The sequence below is a fragment of the Oncorhynchus nerka genome, linkage group LG6 (assembly GCF_034236695.1).
Source record: "Oncorhynchus nerka isolate Pitt River linkage group LG6, Oner_Uvic_2.0, whole genome shotgun sequence".
Classification (NCBI taxonomy): Eukaryota; Metazoa; Chordata; class Actinopteri; order Salmoniformes; family Salmonidae; genus Oncorhynchus; species Oncorhynchus nerka.
In genome coordinates, this window is record NC_088401.1 from 40,771,656 (window position 1) to 40,791,474 (window position 19,819).

At 41.8% G+C, this 19,819-nt stretch overlaps 1 protein-coding gene across 3 annotated transcripts in view; it reads right to left on the bottom strand.

Annotated features, from left to right (window-relative positions):
* The window catches only part of LOC115130443 (zinc finger protein 438-like), a 104,020-nt gene extending 86,003 nt beyond the window's left edge, over window positions 1–18,017 (bottom strand). The window contains exons 1-2 of one of the 3 annotated variants that reach the window (XM_065019561.1): window positions 17,793–18,016; window positions 10,320–10,521 (exon numbers count right to left, since the gene is read on the bottom strand). The gene's annotated coding sequence lies outside the window, so the exon portion shown is untranslated. Of the gene's footprint in view, window positions 1–10,319; window positions 10,522–17,792 lie in introns of all 3 variants that reach the window. The other 2 variants (XM_029661598.2, XM_029661597.2) reach the window with 2 other exon arrangements.
* Between the last annotated feature and the right edge of the window lie 1,802 nt (window positions 18,018–19,819).

The window sequence follows — 19,819 nt, forward strand, 5'->3', positions numbered from 1 at the left end:
AACTACATCCTCTATAAATACAAAAGTAAATAAAATAAAACACCTCGGTTTACCTTCTTAGATACAACATAAAAATGTGTCTATCTATGGCAGTGGATAAGAATGCAGAAGTGTTTGTGAACCACAAGCACACTGATAAACAAGAAAGTATTACATTTAGCCTCAAGTAAATCTGAAACTGCACTTTTCACAAGATCAAACAATGCAGTTCATAATGTCATCACTTCGTATTAAGTAGATTCACTACAGTGCGTTACAACAGTTAAAAGGTCATGTAAATACTTTATGGCAATCTTGCAATGATAGTTTGTTCAGAGAACTTTTCAGGAGGGCTGGGAAATGCCATTGCAATTGTATTAACGCCCATTGAGTATGTTTCCTATGCGTCGTCAATGGACCGTGCAGTGCATTCCGTGCGATTGAGAAGATGGCACAGACAGAAAGGGCTGCCGTGCTTCTAGCTCTTAGGAAACTTTGAAGTATTTCATTTTTTGAATGTATTATTTCTTACATTATTAGCCTAGGAAATGTGTTATTACATACAGCCGGGAAGAACTATTGGATATCAGATCGGCGGTAACTCACCAGCACTACCAGCATTACAACCAGGAATATGACTTTCCCGAATCTGATCTTTTGTTCGCACCCCCCCTCAGGGCAATTAAACTGATTCCAGAGGCTGACCCAAAACACCGTCGGCGAAGGAGAGATACTCGGAGTGGTCTTCTAGTCCCGACTTAGGAGGGGCGCACACCACCCACCGCTTTTGAGTATATTACTCGCTAATGTTCAGTCTCTGGTCAATAAAGTTGATGAGCTCAGGGTGAGGATTTCTTTCCAGAGAGACATCAGGGATTGTATCGTACTCTGTTTATCGGAAACATGGCTCTCTCGGGATACTCTGTCGGAGTCAGTAAAGCCAGCAGGATTCTCAGTACATCGCGCAGACAGGAATAAATATCTCTCTGGGAAGAAGAAGGACAGGGGTGTATGTTTCATGATTAACGACTCATGGTGTGATTGTGATAGCATACAGGAACTCAATTCACTTTGTTCACCCGACCTAGAATTCAATCAAATGGAGACCGTATCGTCTCCCAAAAGAATTATCTTCGGTTATAGTCACAGCCGTGTATATCCCCCCTCAAGCCGATACCACGACGGCCCTTAACCTCTCTGAGCACGGAACCCGGTAGCGGGCTGAAATTCCACAACATACGGTGATCTCTACATAAAAAGTCATATATATTAAACATACATTAAAATACAAGTGTCTCACATGTATCGAATGCCTAGAATCTTGCTAATCCAACTGCATTGTCAGATTTAAAGCGAAAGAATACGATGCGATTATCTGAGTATAGAGCCCAATAAAAAATATAACAATCACAAACTGCATTAAAATAAATTGTTTACCGTTGACGATCTTCGTCTGTTTGCAATCCCAATGCTCATTGTTACACAATGAATGATCTTTTGTTCGATAAAATCAGTTTTTATAGCCTAACACGAAACATTTTGTGAACTACTTGTGTCGTGAATTCCGTCTCATTCCATTTTCGACGACACATTCCAGGTAAATAACCCACACAGAACGTGACTTTTCCAGGCATGTTTGGTTTCATTGCAATCAACTGGTTTGTTTGTAACACAACCAAACCTGATGGGCCACTTTGCGGGACGTATTGACAGAAAGAAACCGATTTGAAGACATCACTGTAATGATATCACTGTGCACCGATGATATGACCACTGTTTCGTTGATTGACTGTATTTTAACCCAATGACCGTCTTGAAATCTAGCTGGGTAGATGGCCAATGAGCTGAGGTAAGCGGCAATTTAAATGGTTGTGTGTTGGAAGACCAACCCATGTCGTAAACTCCAGCGTAAAGAGTCATACGCCATTGAAGTATTATATTACGCACAGCGTTGTTTTGGTAAACGCGCCGATTCAGCTGTTTTATGTATCAATCAGTATGGCGATTGAGTCAGGGAAAGCTAAATCTAGGTCTAGATATACAGATGTACACACAATTTTAGAAGAAATTGATCTGAAAAGTGAGACAGAGATTGTTGTAGGACGATTCATTTAGTGATTCCCAAGTGGAGGAATATTCTTTGAACGGAGAGGACACCGTTGTAGCGACTGTGTATAATCTGTAACGTGCCTGCAGAAGAGGAACAATGTCACCGTTTTTGGACTGGTAAGTTCTTCTCATGTTGTTTGAAATTAATAATATAAAATATTATTTGTGAAATGAAATAGCCTATTTGAGGCTGTTGAGGGGAGGGCAGGCCCACAACAATGCAACAATGGCCAAAGTGAAATGGAGACAGTAGATGCAGCTGGTCTGTCATAATATAATAGAGACAGTAGATCTAGCTGAAATGTCATAATATAAAAGAGACAGTAGATGTAGCAGGTCTATAATAATATATTCAACCTTATGTTCTCTGTACTCATATATATATATATATCTGTTTATTATCCCTCAGCAGCACAATATTGTGTAGAGCTTTGACAAAGTTGGTGATGTTATATCCTTCCTGTTTGGCCCTGTCTGGGGGTCTCATCGGATGGGGCCACAGTGTCTCCTGACCCCTCCTGTCTCAGCCTCCAGTATTTATGCTGCAGTAGTTTGTGTCGGGGGCTAGGGTCAGTTTATTATATCTGGAGTACTTCTTCTGTCTTATCCGGTGTCCTGTGTGAATTTAAGTATGCGCTCTCTAATTCTCTCTTTCTCTCAGAGGAGGACCTGAGCCCTAGGACCATGCGTCAGGACTACCTGGCATGATGACTCCTTGCTGTCCCCAGTCCACCTGGCCTTGCTGCTGTTCCAGTTTCAACTGTTCTGCCTGCGGCTATGGAACCCTAAACTGTTCATATTTACTCGAGGTGCTGTCCTGTTGCATCCTCTACAACTACTGTGATTATTATTATTTGACCCTGCTGGTCATCTATGAACATTTGAAAATCTTGGCCATGTTCTGTTATAACCTCCACCCGGCACAGCCAGAAGAGGACTGGCCACCCCTCAGACTGGTTCCTCTCTAGGTTTCTTCCTAGGTTTTGGCCTTTCTAGGGAGTTTTTCCTAGCCACCATGCTTCTACACCTGCATTGCTTGCTGTTTGGGGTTTTAGGCTGTGTTTCTGTACAGCACTTTGAGATATCAGCTGATGTACGAAGGGCTATATAAATACATTTGATTTGATTGCTTGCTAGCTAGGCTAACTACCTTGCTGGCTAGCTAACCAGGTAACATTAACCAAGTGAGCATGTTATGAGGACAGGGCTGCTTGCTTGGTGATGTGTACTTTTGATTATTTACTTATTCAAACATACAGTCACTGGCAAGCTACTCACCGTCAAACCACCATGTCCACTCTCTGATTCTCACATCGTGACTTACGGGCTGAATAAGGTTCAATGAGCAGCTCTTGGAGCGCCCTCTTCAGGCAATATAATATTTCAATGACAAGGCTAATATCGGCTGATAATCGTCAAACAATTTATCTAGACCAGTGTCATTCTTCCCTATCATAACTAAAGACAGTATTTTCCTTACTGCTTCTCCTCATATGTAACAGTCCTTATTGCAACAAACTATTGACAAAACAATACAAAAATAATATTCTGATATGTAACTATCAATGTTTTCCCCATTATGAGTGCCTTTATCACTAAAATATACTAAAACAGGGTTTCATGAGGTCGTGGTAATTTCAGTTGTGTCATATTACTTAAAAAGTTAACACCAGAGCCACGATTTCCTCTCATCAACTGACTGTGGCTCAGAAATGGCGCCAGAGAATGTGATTATTATACTCAACACAAATATAAAACGCAACTATTTCAATGATTTTACTGACTAACAGATCATATGAGGAAATCTGTCAATTGAAATACATTTATTAGGTCCTAATCTATTGCTTTCACATGAAAGGTAATACAGATATGCATCGGTTGGTCACAAATACCTTAAAAATGAGCTTCAGGATCTCGTCATGGTCATGGTTCATTCAAATTGCCATTGACAAAAAGGCAATTGTGTTCGTTGTTCGTAGCTTATGCCTGCCAATACCATAACATTAAATTCTCTGGAAAAAGCTCCTGTGAACATCCCTGCAGTCAGTATGACAATTGCACGCTCCCTCAAAACTTGACACATCTGTGGCATTGTATTGTGTGACAAAAATGCTCATTTTAGAGTGGCCTTTTATTGTCCCCAGCACAAGGTGTGTAATGATCCTGCTGTTTAATCAGCTTCTTGATATGCCACATCAGTCAAGTCAGGTGGATGGATTATCTTGGCAAAGGAGAAATGCTCACTAACAGGGATGTAAACAAATGTGTGCACAAAATTGAGAAATAAGAGTGTGTGTATTAGAGTTCGACCGATTAATCGGAATGGCCGATTAACACCTTTATTTAACTAGGCAAGTCAGTTAAGAACACATTTTATTTTCAATGACTGCCTAGGAACAGTGGGTTAACTGCCTTGTTCAGGGGCAGAATGACAGATTTTCACCTTGTCAGCTCGGGGATCCAATCTTGCAACCATAACTAGTCCAACGCAATAACGACCTGCCTCTTTCTCGTTGCTCTCCACAAGGAGGCTGCCTGTTATGCGAATGCAGTAAGCCAAGGTAAGTTGCTAGCTAGCATTAAACTTATCTTATAAAAAACAATCATTCATAATCACTAGTTAACTACACATGGTTGATGATATTACTAGATATTATCTAGCGTGTCCTGCGTTGCATATAATCTGACTGAGCAAACATGTATCTGACTGAGTGGTGGTAGGCAGAAGCAGGCGCGTAAACATTCATTCAAACAGCACTTTTGTGCGTTTTGCCAGCAGCTCTTCGTTGTGCGTCAAGCATTGCGCTGTTTATGACTTCAAGCCTATCAACTCCCGAGATGAGGCTCGTGTAACCGAAGTGAAATGGCTAGCTAGTTAGCGCGTGCTAATTGTCGTTGTGTTGCTGGTTCGAGCCCAGGGAGGAGCGAGGAGAGGGGCGGAAGCTATACTGTTACACTGGCAATACTAAAGTGCCAATAAGAACATCCAATAGTCAAAGGTTAATGAAATACAAATGGTATAGAGGGAAATATTCCTATAATAACTACAACCTAAAACTTCTTACCTGGGAATATTGAAGACTCATGTTAAAAGGAACCACAAGCTTTCATATGTTCTCATGTTCTGAGCAAGGAACTGAAACGTTAGCTTTCTTACATGGCACATATTTTACATGGAACATATGGCACTTTTACTTTCTTCTCCAACACTTTGTTTTTGCATTATTTAAACCAAATTGAACATGTTTCCTTATTCACTTAAGGCTAAATTGATTTTATTGATGTATTATATTAAGTTAAAATAAGTGTTAATTCAGTAGTTGTAATTGTCATTATTACAAATAAATAAATGTTTTTTTTAAAAGTCAGATTAATCGGTATCGGCTTTTATGGTGCTCCAATAATCGGTATCGGCGTTGAAAAATCATAAATCGGTCGACCTCTAATGTGTATAGAACATTACTGGGATATTTTATTTCAGCATCATGAAAACACTTTACATGTTGCGTTTATATTTTTATTATTATTATTAAACAATGAACAACTGAAATAACATTGAATAAATGAATGGCTTACTAAGCATACTCTATAACAAAAATGCTAATCTTGTCACAAAGTGAAACCACGTCCACTTCAAACACTTTCTTCTAAGCACAATTTAGGTCTAACCAGTGAATGAAGCATTCAATCGTCTATTATAGTACCTGTACCACATCCACAATATGGACCTTATTCATTATTCAGATTTAAATGCACTTTCCTTGTAGCAGGTCTGCACTGTTCCACTTACAAGGTGTTCTTCTGCAGGCCTGAATAGATGGTAAGGCCCTCTAACACCCTGACTACACCTCTCGCGTCTGCGTTACCAAGGGCTAAAATAGAAGACAGTTCTATTTGTGACGCATATCACGATGCAAGTCCTACCACTCCCATCTCCTCATTGGTTTATAGAAGCAGATACCCTTGTGCCATCTCATTGGTTATACCCACGTGGGTGATTGAAAGACGAATTGTGTTGTCGTGGTAATACGATGAAAGTTTAGATGCCAATCACCATATCAGTTCAAAGAAGAAAAGCCCTGGAAGGAAGAGAGATGACAAGAAACGAGTCGGTTGACTGTTTTATGTGTGGATTAATTTCAGGTAAAATAACAACTCAATGTGTATATCCCAGGACAAATTAGCTAGCAACAACAAGCTAGCTAAATAGGACAAATTAGCTAGCAAGTGCAAGCTAGCTAGCTAAATTGCTATAAATGTTTAACCTCTCTAGGGTAGGGGGCAGCATTCGGAATTTTGGATGAAAAGCATGCCCAAATTAAACCGCCTGCTACTCGGGCCCAGAAGATATGATATGCATATAACTGGTAAATTTGGATAGAAAACTCTAAATTTTCCAAAACTTAAAATAGTGTCTGTGAGTATAACAGAACTGATTTGGCAGGTGAAAACCTGAGAAAAATCCAGTCAGGAAATAGTTTTTGTTTTGTAGTTTTCTATTCAATGCCATGACAGTTTCCATTGACTTTGGATTCAATTTGCAGTTCCTATGACTTCCACTAGATGTCAACAGTCTTTAGAAATTGTTTCAGGCTTGTATTCTTATAAATGAGGGAGTAAGACCAGTCAATGAGTGGATGCTGATGTGTCACAGAGCTTTTTCATGCGCAATCCCGTAGAGTGCATTTCTTGTTTACCTTTTATATTTCTCGTTGTTATTGTCCGGTTGAAATATTATAGATCATTTAGGCTAAAACAACCTGAGGATTGACAGGTTTATGAATTTTACAGATACAATTTGGATTATTTTGTCTGTCTGTTTTGACTGCATTTGAGCCTGTGGATTACTGAAGAAAACGCGAACAAAAACGGGAGGTTTTTGGATATAAAGAGACTTTATCGAACAAAAGGAACATTTATTGAGTAAATGAATGTCTTCTGAGTGCCACCATATGAAGATCATCAAAAGGTAAGGGATTACTTTTATCTCTATTTCTGAGTTTTGTAACGCTTCTGCTTGGCTGGTTTACTGTTTGTAATAATTTATCAACTGGGCTATGATCTGGGCTAGGTATGCTTTCGCCAAAAAGCATTTTATAAATCTGACACCGTGGTTGGATTAACAAGAAGTTAATCTTTAAACCTCTAAAATATGTTTTGTTTTCTGAATTTTTATAAATGAGCATTTTTGTATTTGAATTTGGCGCTCTGCAATCTCACTGGATGTTGGCCAGATGGGACGTTAGCGTCCCACATACCCTAGAGAGGTTAATGCTTTTCGACCTGTCACCAAATTAATGTAATGGGTTCAGAGTTTGTTGTGATATTTTAACCTGCGTGTCGTGATCACGTTTGGTGTGGGGGGACAAAATAAATGTATGCAAAATGGTGCACGCGCGCAGACGGTTTGGGTTCTGTGTAAGGTAGAATCGCTTGATTTTTCATGAAATACCTTTCAGGATAATCTATAGGCTAAATTGAGGTCAGTTTGGTCAACTTCTTTTATAGATGTTTTCACCATTCAAGCTGATAAAAAGGGAGAGAAAAAGCTTTAACATTCAATAACTCATTGTGCAGAAAAATTCAGAAGTAGTTTTGGCAAGGGAATGCCACTGTTTGGAGCTACATCCACACCCCATAACCAGCAGATTAGGCTGCAGTGAGCGAGCAAGCTAGGCTGCAGGAAAGGACAATCGTCTGGTAAACTGGATAGCAACTCAGCTATTTAAATCAAATTTTATTTGTCACATGCGCAGAATAAAACAGCTGTAGACCTTACTGTGAAATGCTTACTTAAAAACTTCAGACCAGTTGAGTATCTGGAGTGTCAACATTTGTGGGTTCAATTACAGGCTCAAAATGGCTAGAAACAAAACAATTTGACAGCCTATTCTCGTTCTGAGAAATAAAGGCTACTCCATGTGAGAACGCTGTGCACTATTCCTTTCACAGAACAGCGCAAACTGGGTCTAACCAGAATAGACAGGAGTGGGAGGCCCCGGTGCACAACTGAGCAAGAGGACAAGTACATTAGAGTCTAGTTTGAGAAACAGACGCTTCACATATCCTCAACTGGCAGCTTCATTAAATAGTACCCGCAAAACACCAGTCTCAACGTCAACAGTGACGAGGCGACTCCGGGATGCTGGCCTTCTTGGCAGAGTTCTCTCCCAGACTGGCCAATAAAAAGAAAAGATTAAGCCGGGCAAAATAACACAAACACTGACAGTCGCACTCTTCAAATGCCAACAGACATCGACCCGATGTCTAGTTTAACACATATGTGCAAAATCGAGGTCAAAGCTGTATGTGCATACCTATATAACGTAGGTACATGACAATGACGCCAAGTTAAATTTTGCACTACACGTGCAACACAGCATTCCAAACCTAGCCCACAATGTCTGCTGTGTGGATCGAGCAGTCAACAAGTCAAGCAGTCATTTGAAAGAGTAAGAACATTTCACTAAGACAATTCAAAGGCGAAATCCATTAAAAGGCCAAGATAATGGAATTCATTGCCCTTGACAATCAACCGTTCTCTGTCGTGGGTGATGTTAACTTTCGCAGACTGGTCGTTTACCGGTACACACTACCATGTGCTCTATTTTTCAGATGTTGCCCTACTGGAGTTACACAGTAATAGCGTCACTGCTATTAGTTTCACGACTGCACCAGCAATATCAGCCCCATGAGCATGCAGAGTCTGACAGTACAGTGGGTCATCGAGGATTTCGTACTGAGGAAAGTTGTATTGCATGCTCATGAATATGCTTGTTGTCAAACCGCTACTGCCATTTCAATGGCATTTGAGAACATGTTTAAACATGAACACACTAGCTAGCTCCGAAACAACAATTCGAAACAACTGATTCAAGAAATAAGCTTATCAACTGTGCCTGCAGCAGAAGTGATACCCTCTGTCATGGCATTGAAACGCCTGCTCAACAAAACTGCCGACACAGGCTGTGAACAATCGAGTTGGTGGCACTCGCTCTTTACTGTGTCTTCACCATGCTCGACACTATGTACAAGGACCGCTACTTTAATGCAGATAAGAAATAGGGTTTACGTGAAATGTTACATACACAACTGAACAAGATGGAAACGGACACAGTGAAATGAGCACTGAGGAAGAGAGGCCATGGACAGACAGAGCTGAAACTTCACTGCTTAACATGTATGATGAAATCCTGGTTGAGAATGAAACGACTGGACAACGAAACAGCACAGCAAGTAAGTGAAAGAAATAGGTTTGATTATGTTTTACTGGTAATGGGGACATACATAAATGCCAACAAAATAACTTTTTGGTCAGTGTGGTGTGTGTGTGTGTAACCTTTATTTACCTAGGCAAGTCAGTTAAGAACAAATTCTTACTTACAATGACGGCCTACTCCGGCCAAACCCGGACGATGCCGGGCCAATTGTGAACCACCATATGGCACTCCCAAACACGGACAGATGTGATACAGGATGGATTTGAACCAGGGACTGTAGTGACACCTCTTGCACTGAGATGCAGTGCCTTAGATCATTGCGTTCCATGTGTGTGTTAACTATTTAACTGTACTAGAATGCTTAAAAGGCCTCAAACTGTAAATATCTGTATTGTTTTTTGGGGGCAAGGAAAATATGGGATATCGGTATCGGACAAAAATGTCATACAGGTGCAACACTAAAATAAGGCGTTTTTGTTTTGTTCAAAATTTCAGTCGAGTGATACAGCCTAGTGGGCTAGTTCAAATTGTTTATCTTTTACTAAAAACAGCCTTTTTTGGCATAGAAAAAAAAAAAACTAGAAGCATGGATGTTACAGGCAATCTGCCTGCCAATCCAAGTCAACACACAAGCATTCGCAACTGCAGAGTAAGTGAACATTTAGTGTCGTACACTCCTTTTGTTAGCAAAAGTATCTGAAAATCAAATGCAAGAAAGTGTAAGCAAGTATTAAGGATCACTGAGGACAAGGAAAGTAATGCTATTGAGGTTGATTTGGAGGATAACGAAGAATTGGTTCGAAAAAAGGGAGTCTCCTCTGTTGTTTGGAACTGGTTTGGCTTTAAGACTTCCGGCGCCGACAGAGATGGCCGCCTCGCTTCGCGTTCCTAGGAAACTATGCAGTTTTTTGTTTTTTTACGTGTTATTTCTTACATTAGTACCCCAGGTCATCTTAGGTTTCATTACATAGTCGAGAAGAACTACTGAATATAAGAGCAGCGTCAACTCACCATCAGTACGACCAAGAATATGATGTCCAGTCTCTTGACAACAAGGTTGATGAAATCCGAGCAAGGGTAGCATTCCAGAGGGACATCAGAGACTGTAACGTTCTTTGCTTCACGGAAACATGGCTCACTGGAGAGACGCCATCGGAGTCAGTGCAGCCAGCTGGTTTCTCCACGCATCGCGCCGACAGAAACAAACATATTTCTGGTAAGAAGAGGGGCGGGGGCGTATGCCTTATGATTAACGAGACGTGGTGTAGTCACAAAAACATACAGGAACTCAAGTCCTTCTGTTCACCTGATTTAGAATTCCTCACAATCAAATGTCGACCGCATTATCTACCAAGGGAATTCTCTTTGATTATAATCACAGCCGTATATATTCCCCCCCAAGCAGACACATCGATGGCTCTGAACGAACTTTATTTGACTCTTTGCAAACTGGAATCCATACATCCTGAGGCTGCATTCATTGTAGCTGGGGATTTTAACAAGGCTAATCTGAAAACAAGACTCCCTAAATTGTATCAGCATATCGATTGAGCAACCAGGGCTGGCAAAACCTTGGATCATTGCTATTCTAACTTCCGCAACGCATATAAGGCCCTGCCCCGCCATCCTTTCGGAAAAGCTGACCACTACTCCATTTTGTTGATCCCTGCCTACAGACAGAAACTAAAACAAGAAGCTCCCACGCTGAGGTCTGTCCGACGCTGGTCCGACCAATCTGATTCCACACGCCAAGACTGCTTCCATCACGTGGACTGGGATATGTTTCGTATTGCGTCAGACAACAACATTGACGAATACGCTGATTCGGTGTGCGAGTTCATTAGAACGTGCGATGAAGATGTCATTCCCATAGCAACGATTAAAACATTCCCAAACCAGAAACCGTGGATTGATGGCAGCACTGAAAGCGCGAACCACTGCTTTTAATCAGGGCAAGGTGACCGGAAACATGACCAAATACAAACAGTGTAGCTATTCCCTCCGCAAGGCAATCAAACAAGCTAAGCGTCAGTATAGAGACAAAGTAGAATCTCTATTCAACGGCTCAGACACAAGAGGTATGTGGCAGTGTCTACAGTCAATCACGGATTACAAAAAGAAAACCAGCCCCGTCACAGACCAGGATGTCTTGCTCCCAGGCAGACTAAATAACTTTTTTGCCCGCTTTGAGGACAATACAGTGCCACTGACACGGCCTGCAACCAAAACATGCGGCCTCTCCTTCACTGCAGCCGAGGTGAGTAAAACATTTAAACGTGTTAACCCTCGCAAGGCTGCAGGCCCAGACGGCATCCCCAGCCGCGCCCTCAGAGCATGCGCAGACCAGCTGGCTGGTGTGTTTACGGACATATTCAATCAATCCCTATCCCAGTCTGCTGTTCCCACATGCTTCAAGAGGGCCACCATTGTTCCTGTTCCCAAGAAAGGTAAGGTAACTGAGCTAAACGACTACCGCCCCGTAGCACTCACTTCCGTCATCATGAAGTGCTTTGAGAGACTAGTCAAGGACCATATCACCTCCACCCTACCTGACACCCTAGACCCACTCCAATTTGCTTACCGCCCAAATAGGTACACAGACGATGCAATCTCAACCACACTGCACACTGCCCTAACCCATCTGGACAAGAGGAATACCTATGTGAGAATGCTGTTCATCGACTACAGCTCGGCATTTAACACCATAGTACCCTCCAAGCTCGTCATCAAGCTCGAGACCCTGGGTCTTGACCCCGCCCTGTGCAACTGGGTACTGGACTTCCTGACGGGCCGCCCCCAGGTGGTGAGGGTAGGCAACAACATCTCCTCCCCGCTGATCCTCAACACGGGGGCCCCACAAGGGTGCGTTCTGATCCCTCTCCTGTACTCCCTGTTCACCCACGACTGCGTGGCCACGCACGCCTCCAACTCAATCATCAAGTTTGCGGACGACACAATAGTGGTAGGCTTGATTACCAACAACGACGAGACGGCCTACAGGGAGGAGGTGAGGGCCCTCGGAGTGTGGTGTCAGGAAAATAACCTCACACTCAACGTCAACAAAACTAAGGAGATGATTGTGGACTTCAGGAAACAGCAGAGGGAACAACCCCCTATCCACATTGATGGAACAGTAGTGGAGAGGGTAGCAAGTTAAGTTCCTCGGCATACACATCACAGACAAACTGAATTGGTCCACCCACACAGACAGCATCATGAAGAAGGCGCAGCAGCGCCTCTTCAACCTCAGGAGGCTGAAGAAATTCAGCTTGTCACCAAAAGCACTCACAAACTTCTACAGATGCACAATCGAGAGCATCCTGGCAGGCTGTATCACCGCCTGGTACGGCAACTGCTCCGCCCACAACCGTAAGGCTCTCCAGAGGGTAGTGAGGTCTGCACAACGCATCACCGGGGGCAAACTACCTGCCCTCCAGGACACCTACACCACCCAATGTTACAGGAAGGCCATAAAGATCATCAAGGACAACAACCACCCGAGCCACTGCCTGTCCACCCCGCTACCATCCAAAGGCGAGGTCAGTACAGGTGCATCAAAGCTGGGACCGAGAGACTGAAAAACAGCTTCTATCTCAAGGTTATCAGACTGTTAAACAGCCACCACTAACATGAGTGGCTGCTGCCAACACACTGACTCAACTCCAGCCACTTAATAATGGGAATTGATGGGAAATGTCAAATATATCACTAGCCACTTTAAACAATGCTACTTAATATAATGTTTACATACCCTACATTACTCATCTCATATGTATATGTATATACTGTACTCTATATCATCTACTGCATCCTTATGTAATACATGTATCACTAGCCACTTTAACTATGCCTCTTTGTTTACATACTCATCTCATATGTATATACTGTACTCGATACCATCTACTCTATCTTGCCTATGCCGCTCTGTACCAACACTCATTCATATATCTTTATGTACATATTCTTTATCCCCCTACACTTGTGTGTATAAGACAGTAGGAATTGGAAGGAATTGGAATTGTTAGTTAGTAGGAATTGTAGGAATTGGAATTGTTAGTTAGATTACTTGTTGGTTATTACTGCATTGTCAGAACTAGAAGCACAAGCATTTCGCTACACTCGCATTAACATCTGCTAACCATGTGTATGTGACAAATAAAATTTGATTTGATTTGAAAAAAGGGAGTCTCCTCTGTTGTTTGGAACTGGTTTGGCTTTAAGATATCTGACCTCGACCAACAAACAGTACTGTGTAAGTTGTGTCAAGCATTGTGCTAGCCAAAAGTGGAAACACCTGCAATCTTTTTCACCACCTGAAAACGATGCATGTCTGCGAATATGAAGAATCTACCAGAATGCGTGCAACAAACCCCAGAGCTGAAGATATCTTCAAGCCAGATCCGCACTCAGCTATCACTCAAGGTATCATTCGTTAGTGGTACTCCCTATGACAAGAAAGAGCAAGTGGAATGAGATAACGAGTGCAATTACATATCACATAGCGAAAGAGTTTGGAACAAACTCAAACTGTGGAGAAAAACGGTTTCAGAAAGTTGATTCAAACTCTAGACCCAAGATAAGAGATCCCGAGCTGTAAATACTTCAGCAAAACATGTCTGCCAAAACTCTACACAGAATGTTGGGACAGAGTTGCCAACGAAAGCAGGAATCACCTGTAATCCTTCTCACCCCCCCCCCCTTAAAAGATTTAGATGCACTATTGTAATGTGGCTGTTCCACTGGATGTCATAAGGTGAATGCACCAATTTGTAAGTCGCTCTGGATAAGAGCGTCTGCTAAATGACTTAAATGTAAATGTAATGTAAATGAATCAGGAGGATAAAATGGTCAGATTTGCCAAATGGAGGGCGAGGGAGAGCTTTGTATGAGTCTCTGTGTGTGGAGTAAAGGTGGTCTAGAGTGGTTTTCCTCTGTTTGCATATGTGACATGCTGGTAGAAATTAGGTTAAACGGATTTAAGTTTTCCTGCATTAAAGACCACAGTCACTAGGAGCGCCGCTTCTGGATGAGCATTTTCTTGTTTGCTTATGGCCTTATACAGCTCTTTGAGTGCGGTCTTAGTGCCAGCATCGGTTTGTGGTGGTAAATAGATGGCTACTGATAATATAGATGAGAACTCTCTTGGTAGATAGTGTGGTCTACAGCTTATCATGAGGTATTCTACCTCAGGCGAGCAATACCTTGAGACTTCTTTAATATCAGACATTGAGCACCAGCGGTTATTGACAAATAGACACCCCTGCCCCTCGTCTTACCAGACGTAGCTGCTCTGTCCTGCCGATGCACAGAGAAGCCAACCAGCTCTATATTATCCCTATAGCCGTTCAGCGATGTCTCGGTGAAAGATAAGATATTACCGTTTTTTAATGTCCTGTTGGTAGGATAGTATTAATCGTATATCGTCCAGTTTGTTTTCCAATGATTACACATTGGCCAATAATACGGATGGTAGTGGTGGTTTACCTAGTCGTCGGAAAAATCTTACAAGTCATCCTGCCCTCTTCCCACATTTTATTTTCTTCACGCAGATGATGGGGATTTGGGCCTTGTCTCGACAAAGCAGTATATCCTTCGTGTCGGACTCATTAAAGAAACAATCTTTGTCCAGTTTGAGTTGTTCTGATGTCCAGAAGCTCTTTTCGGTCATAAGAGACAGTAGCAGCAATATTTTGTACAAAATTGAGTTACAAACAATGCGAAAAAACAAACAAAATACCAGTTGATTAGGAGCCCGTAAAACGGCAGCCATCCCCTCCGGCGCAATTACCTTCCATCTTCTAAATTAAGTTCCAGACTAATTTAAATGCATCCTCTGTGTTTTGATCACCCTTTTGTGAACCCTTTTATTTGAATAAATATGCCAGCCTTGCCTGGTTTAAGACATGCCTCTGTATTGAATCTCATTGTTCCTCATCATTGTCATCCAACCAGCCACACCTAGTGATTCATTACATAGGCTCATTTAGCAAAATGGTAATACTGAATTTTTCATTGTGTAAATTTAGCTAAGAAACATACTGGGGTATAACCATTTTGACAGCAAGATTACACCATCAATGACCATATCATTGAGAATGCATTACACACAAAATACAGAATGTACTGTGTATGTGTATATTTTTGCATGTAGTCTCACCTTGCATAGCAGCTCTCAGTTCATACCATGAAATGATACTCTTCCTGTACAATCTAACTATTCTCCAGAACTAACTCTAGAACTCACTATTCTCCAGATTTGGCACGCGTCTAACATACTTTCTTGTTCTTTCATTTAAAATGCACTGACTGCATTTAAGATGAGTAGAGTTGATCTCTAGTTCAGGGTTGTACTAATTAGTCCAAACACTTCAAATGTTTTGTTTTGTAACTAAAATTAGGGTTTCTATTAGACAAATCCAGGGAGGTCCTTCCTGGTTTCGTTCCGTTTAAGAAACATTTTGCAACAGAATCGGGGGAATGAATACACCTCTCCTTTCTTTCTTGAGATTTGGGTTGTGATATAGTTGAGATTCAAACAGTAGAGTTGAGCACTAGTTCAATTTCAGTAAAGCAATTTCTGTCCTACATCATGCAAGCAATATTGACTTGGTTATGATTGACCGGAAATGTTATATAAACAAACAGCCATTCCTCCTTAACTCTCTCTCCCCTCCCTCACCCCTCTCGCCACATGTAAAACCACACTGTAGCGCCTAACATGCCAAAGCAAATGACCCACATCTTTCAAACAGTGCGTTTACACTAGATCAGAGTAAAACATTTCCACTGGATAACACTGTACTGTATCTGACCTTCTTACTAAAAACTGAGGGAATTTATTTTCAGTGTTACAGGAAAGAAATGCGTTAGGCATAATTACAAATACTTTATCATTAGCATTGCATGCTATTTGTTTGCCTGGCTACCCAAATGCTATGCCACGCCCAGTTTCTTCTCCATAAGGAGTCTGGATCTGATTACAACCCCGACGACATCCCATTGTAGACTGTCTGATTAGTCGCAGAAACCGATGGGTTGGGCCAGAGCCAGAACACACGTGGGTAAAGCGGCGTTTAAAAATGTGTCATTGGCTTTGATATTCTGATAGGTTAGAGATTATCCAATCTCTTTGTTCTGTACAACACTCCTCATTTTGATGTCACCACAAACGACTTCAATTATAGCAGTCTCACACGGAAGTATGCTAGCTAGTGAATGATAGAGCAGCAGAATAAATCAGTTTGAGTTGTCAGGCAAGCTATTCGTAGGACTGTGGTCCATTTGATAGAGGTAGAAGTAGGTATATTTGTCCACATGCTGCTTGAGGGAAAGCAAAACAAACGCCATAGATTTGTAAGGAAATCACCCTGGAACACAACACAAATATGTAAGGAGACATTGTCATCACTCTGTCCAGGGCTAAGATTTGAGATGTCTTTCCCATTAGTGGAAAGTTCTCCCCTGCCATCATAAAGCCACCTCAGTGAATCACACCATAGCCCTCCCTTGGAGGGAACACTGAAACACTGACAGTGCATATTCAGTGTTGCTCCAGACATTTAGGCCTACTGCCATTCATCTGACTGCATGCTGTTCTTCTCCTCTGTCATTATGAAATAGGACATGCAATATTTTAAGGGGGGCATGTTTAACAATAACATGTATCATAATAAATTAACATTGCGCTAACAAATGGCAGTACCTTCAGAGTACTTCAGAGAAGTAACCTCTTCCCCAAGCTAATTGCACATGCGTGGAAGTGAAATCATCCCGTGAGAAAAGCCTTGCTACAGGTGGGCCTCCAATTCTCAATTACAAAACAACTTAGTGAACTTTTCTACTGTGTTTTCTTTTACTAGAAATAATTAAACCGTACCTACTAAACTATTGCACGGGGGATTTGTCTATATAGGCCAGGCAACCATCAGTGCAAACAAGCATTTCGCGACACTCGTAATAACATCTGCTAACCATATGTATGTGACCAATACAATTTGATATTTATGGCACCTGTAGCCCTATAAATGAAGCACGGCGTCATTTATAGGGCTATGGCACCTGCACAGGTACATGTAGTATCAGTATACAGTGCATAAAACTACCCAGTTACATTATTGGTATCATATAGATTTTCTAAATGCAACTACGAATGGCATAAAGCTAATCTGTTTTCTTATCTTGTCTGATCCTGAAAGTGCCATGGACGACTGACCTATATGACGTGTGCTGATATGACTGTAAATACACGGCTGTCGTGTTTGCAAAGGAGAGGAAAGCACACATTCGCAAATACTTCGCACACCTAAATAAACGGATACTACACTGGTTATTTATGATTTCCTGATAAACAATGTTATGGAAAGGCCGAAGCCTGCTATCGCTCTCTATCGTTACATTCCTATTGGCTGACATTACCTCCGAAATACAGCAAGCCCATTGGGTTACGCTTTGACGAAATTGTCGAGGTATTTTAAGACATCTCACCTGTATCCCCAGTTGTTTTGGAAGCTTCTTCGTTAATTTGTAAATTGCGACATGTTCAATTCTTGCAGAACGGCCGATCTTCCAAACTGTTTCTCGACAGACATTTTGAGCAGTACCTCCAGCCAGGGACGGCAGGTGAGAGAGTAGTAAGTAGACCGTTTTTCAATCCAAATTGTAGTCAAATGTCTGTTTTTAATAGTGAGAAAATGCGAAACTGTAAATATAGTATGCTTTGATTACGATATGTTTCATGCATTTTGTAAAGAATGGAATGTGTCGCAGTCGCATAGTTTCCCGAAACCCTATTTTCGGAGTGGAATGGTATGGCTCGTAGAATGTAGCCAATGAGCGGCGTTGAAATGTAAACCTCCAATATTGTCAAGAGGAAAGGGGTTGTCCTTTGCCTGACGCTTGCACGTACAGTGGAGTGAACAGAGGGGAATGATGAGAATGAGTAAATGTTTCAGAGGACAGCTCTGCAATGTTCTATGCTGCCTGTCAAGATCTGTACACACAATATAATAGCCTATGCCAGCCTTGGTTACAATATATGTGGATTTCACTTTTTTTTTTTTTTTTTTTCACCTTTATTTAACCAGGTAGGCTAGTTGAGAACAAGTTCTCATTTGCAACTGCGACCTGGCCAAGATAAAGCATAGCAGTGTGAACAGACAACACAGAGTTACACATGGAGTAAACAATTAACAAGTCAGTAACACAGTAGAAAAAAAATGGGCAGTCTATATACAATGTGTGCAAAAGGCATGAGGAGGTAGGCGAATAATACAATTTTGCAGATTAACACTGGAGTGATAAATGATCAGATGGTCATGTACAGGTAGAGATATTGGTGTGCAAAAGAGCAGAAAAGTAAATAAATAAAAAAACAGTATAAAAACAGTATGGGAATGAGGTAGGTGAAAATGGGTGGGCTATTTACCAATAGACTATGTACAGCTGCAGCGATCGGTTAGCTGCTCGGATAGCTGATGTTTGAAGTTGGTGAGGGAGATAAAAGTCTCCAACTTCAGCGATTTTTGCAGTTCATTCCAGTCACAGGCAGCAGAGTACTGGAACGAAAGGCGGCCAAATGAGGTGTTGGCTTTAGGGATGATCAGTGAGATACACCTGCTGGAGCGCGTGCTACGGATGGGTGTTGCCATCGTGACCAGTGAACTGAGATAAGGCGGAGCTTTACCTAGCATGGACTTGTAGATGACCTGGAGCCAGTGGGTCTGGCGACGAATATGTAGCGAGGGCCAGCCGACTAGAGCATACAAGTCGCAGTGGTGGGTGGTATAAGGTGCTTTGGTGATAAAACGGATGGCACTGTGATAGACTGCATCCAGTTTGCTGAGTAGAGTGTTGGAAGCCATTTTGTAGATGACATCGCCGAAGTCGAGGATCGGTAGGATAGTCAGTTTTACTAGGGTAAGCTTGGCGGCGTGAGTGAAGGAGGCTTTGTTGCGGAATAGGTATAGGTCTAGGTTTAGGTTTATTAGAACATCTTGGTAAATACTGCAGAAACATCCATAAGTGACTGTAGTTGGACCCCAAACAGTTTGGGTGTCATTATTTTTCATAAAGATAAACACTACAGTAGGTTTAATCAAATAATGAGAAGCCTAGAGTAGGTTTAATCAAATAATGAGAAGCCTTTTCTGTTTGTGTTAGTAAAGTATAGTAGTTGTAGTAGTACTAGTAGTGATAGTGATAGTAGTAGTGGTAGTACTAGCAGTAGTAGGCTATTCTGATGACAGTTCCATGATAGACGCACACCATGTTGCTTCTGTAACATGTATGTGTATTCAGTTCCACGCACGCACGCACACATGCACACACACACACACACACCAACAGAACACACATTCGTTCACAGCTTCTGGGTCCCTGGCAGCTCCCTGAGGGTGTAGAACAGTATGCTGCTGACTTCCTGGATGTATTCAGGCGTAATGTTTTTAGTTTTGCTGCGATCAGAGTCACTTCAGGCTACACATGTCCTGTTCAGTTAACCACTGTCACAGGCT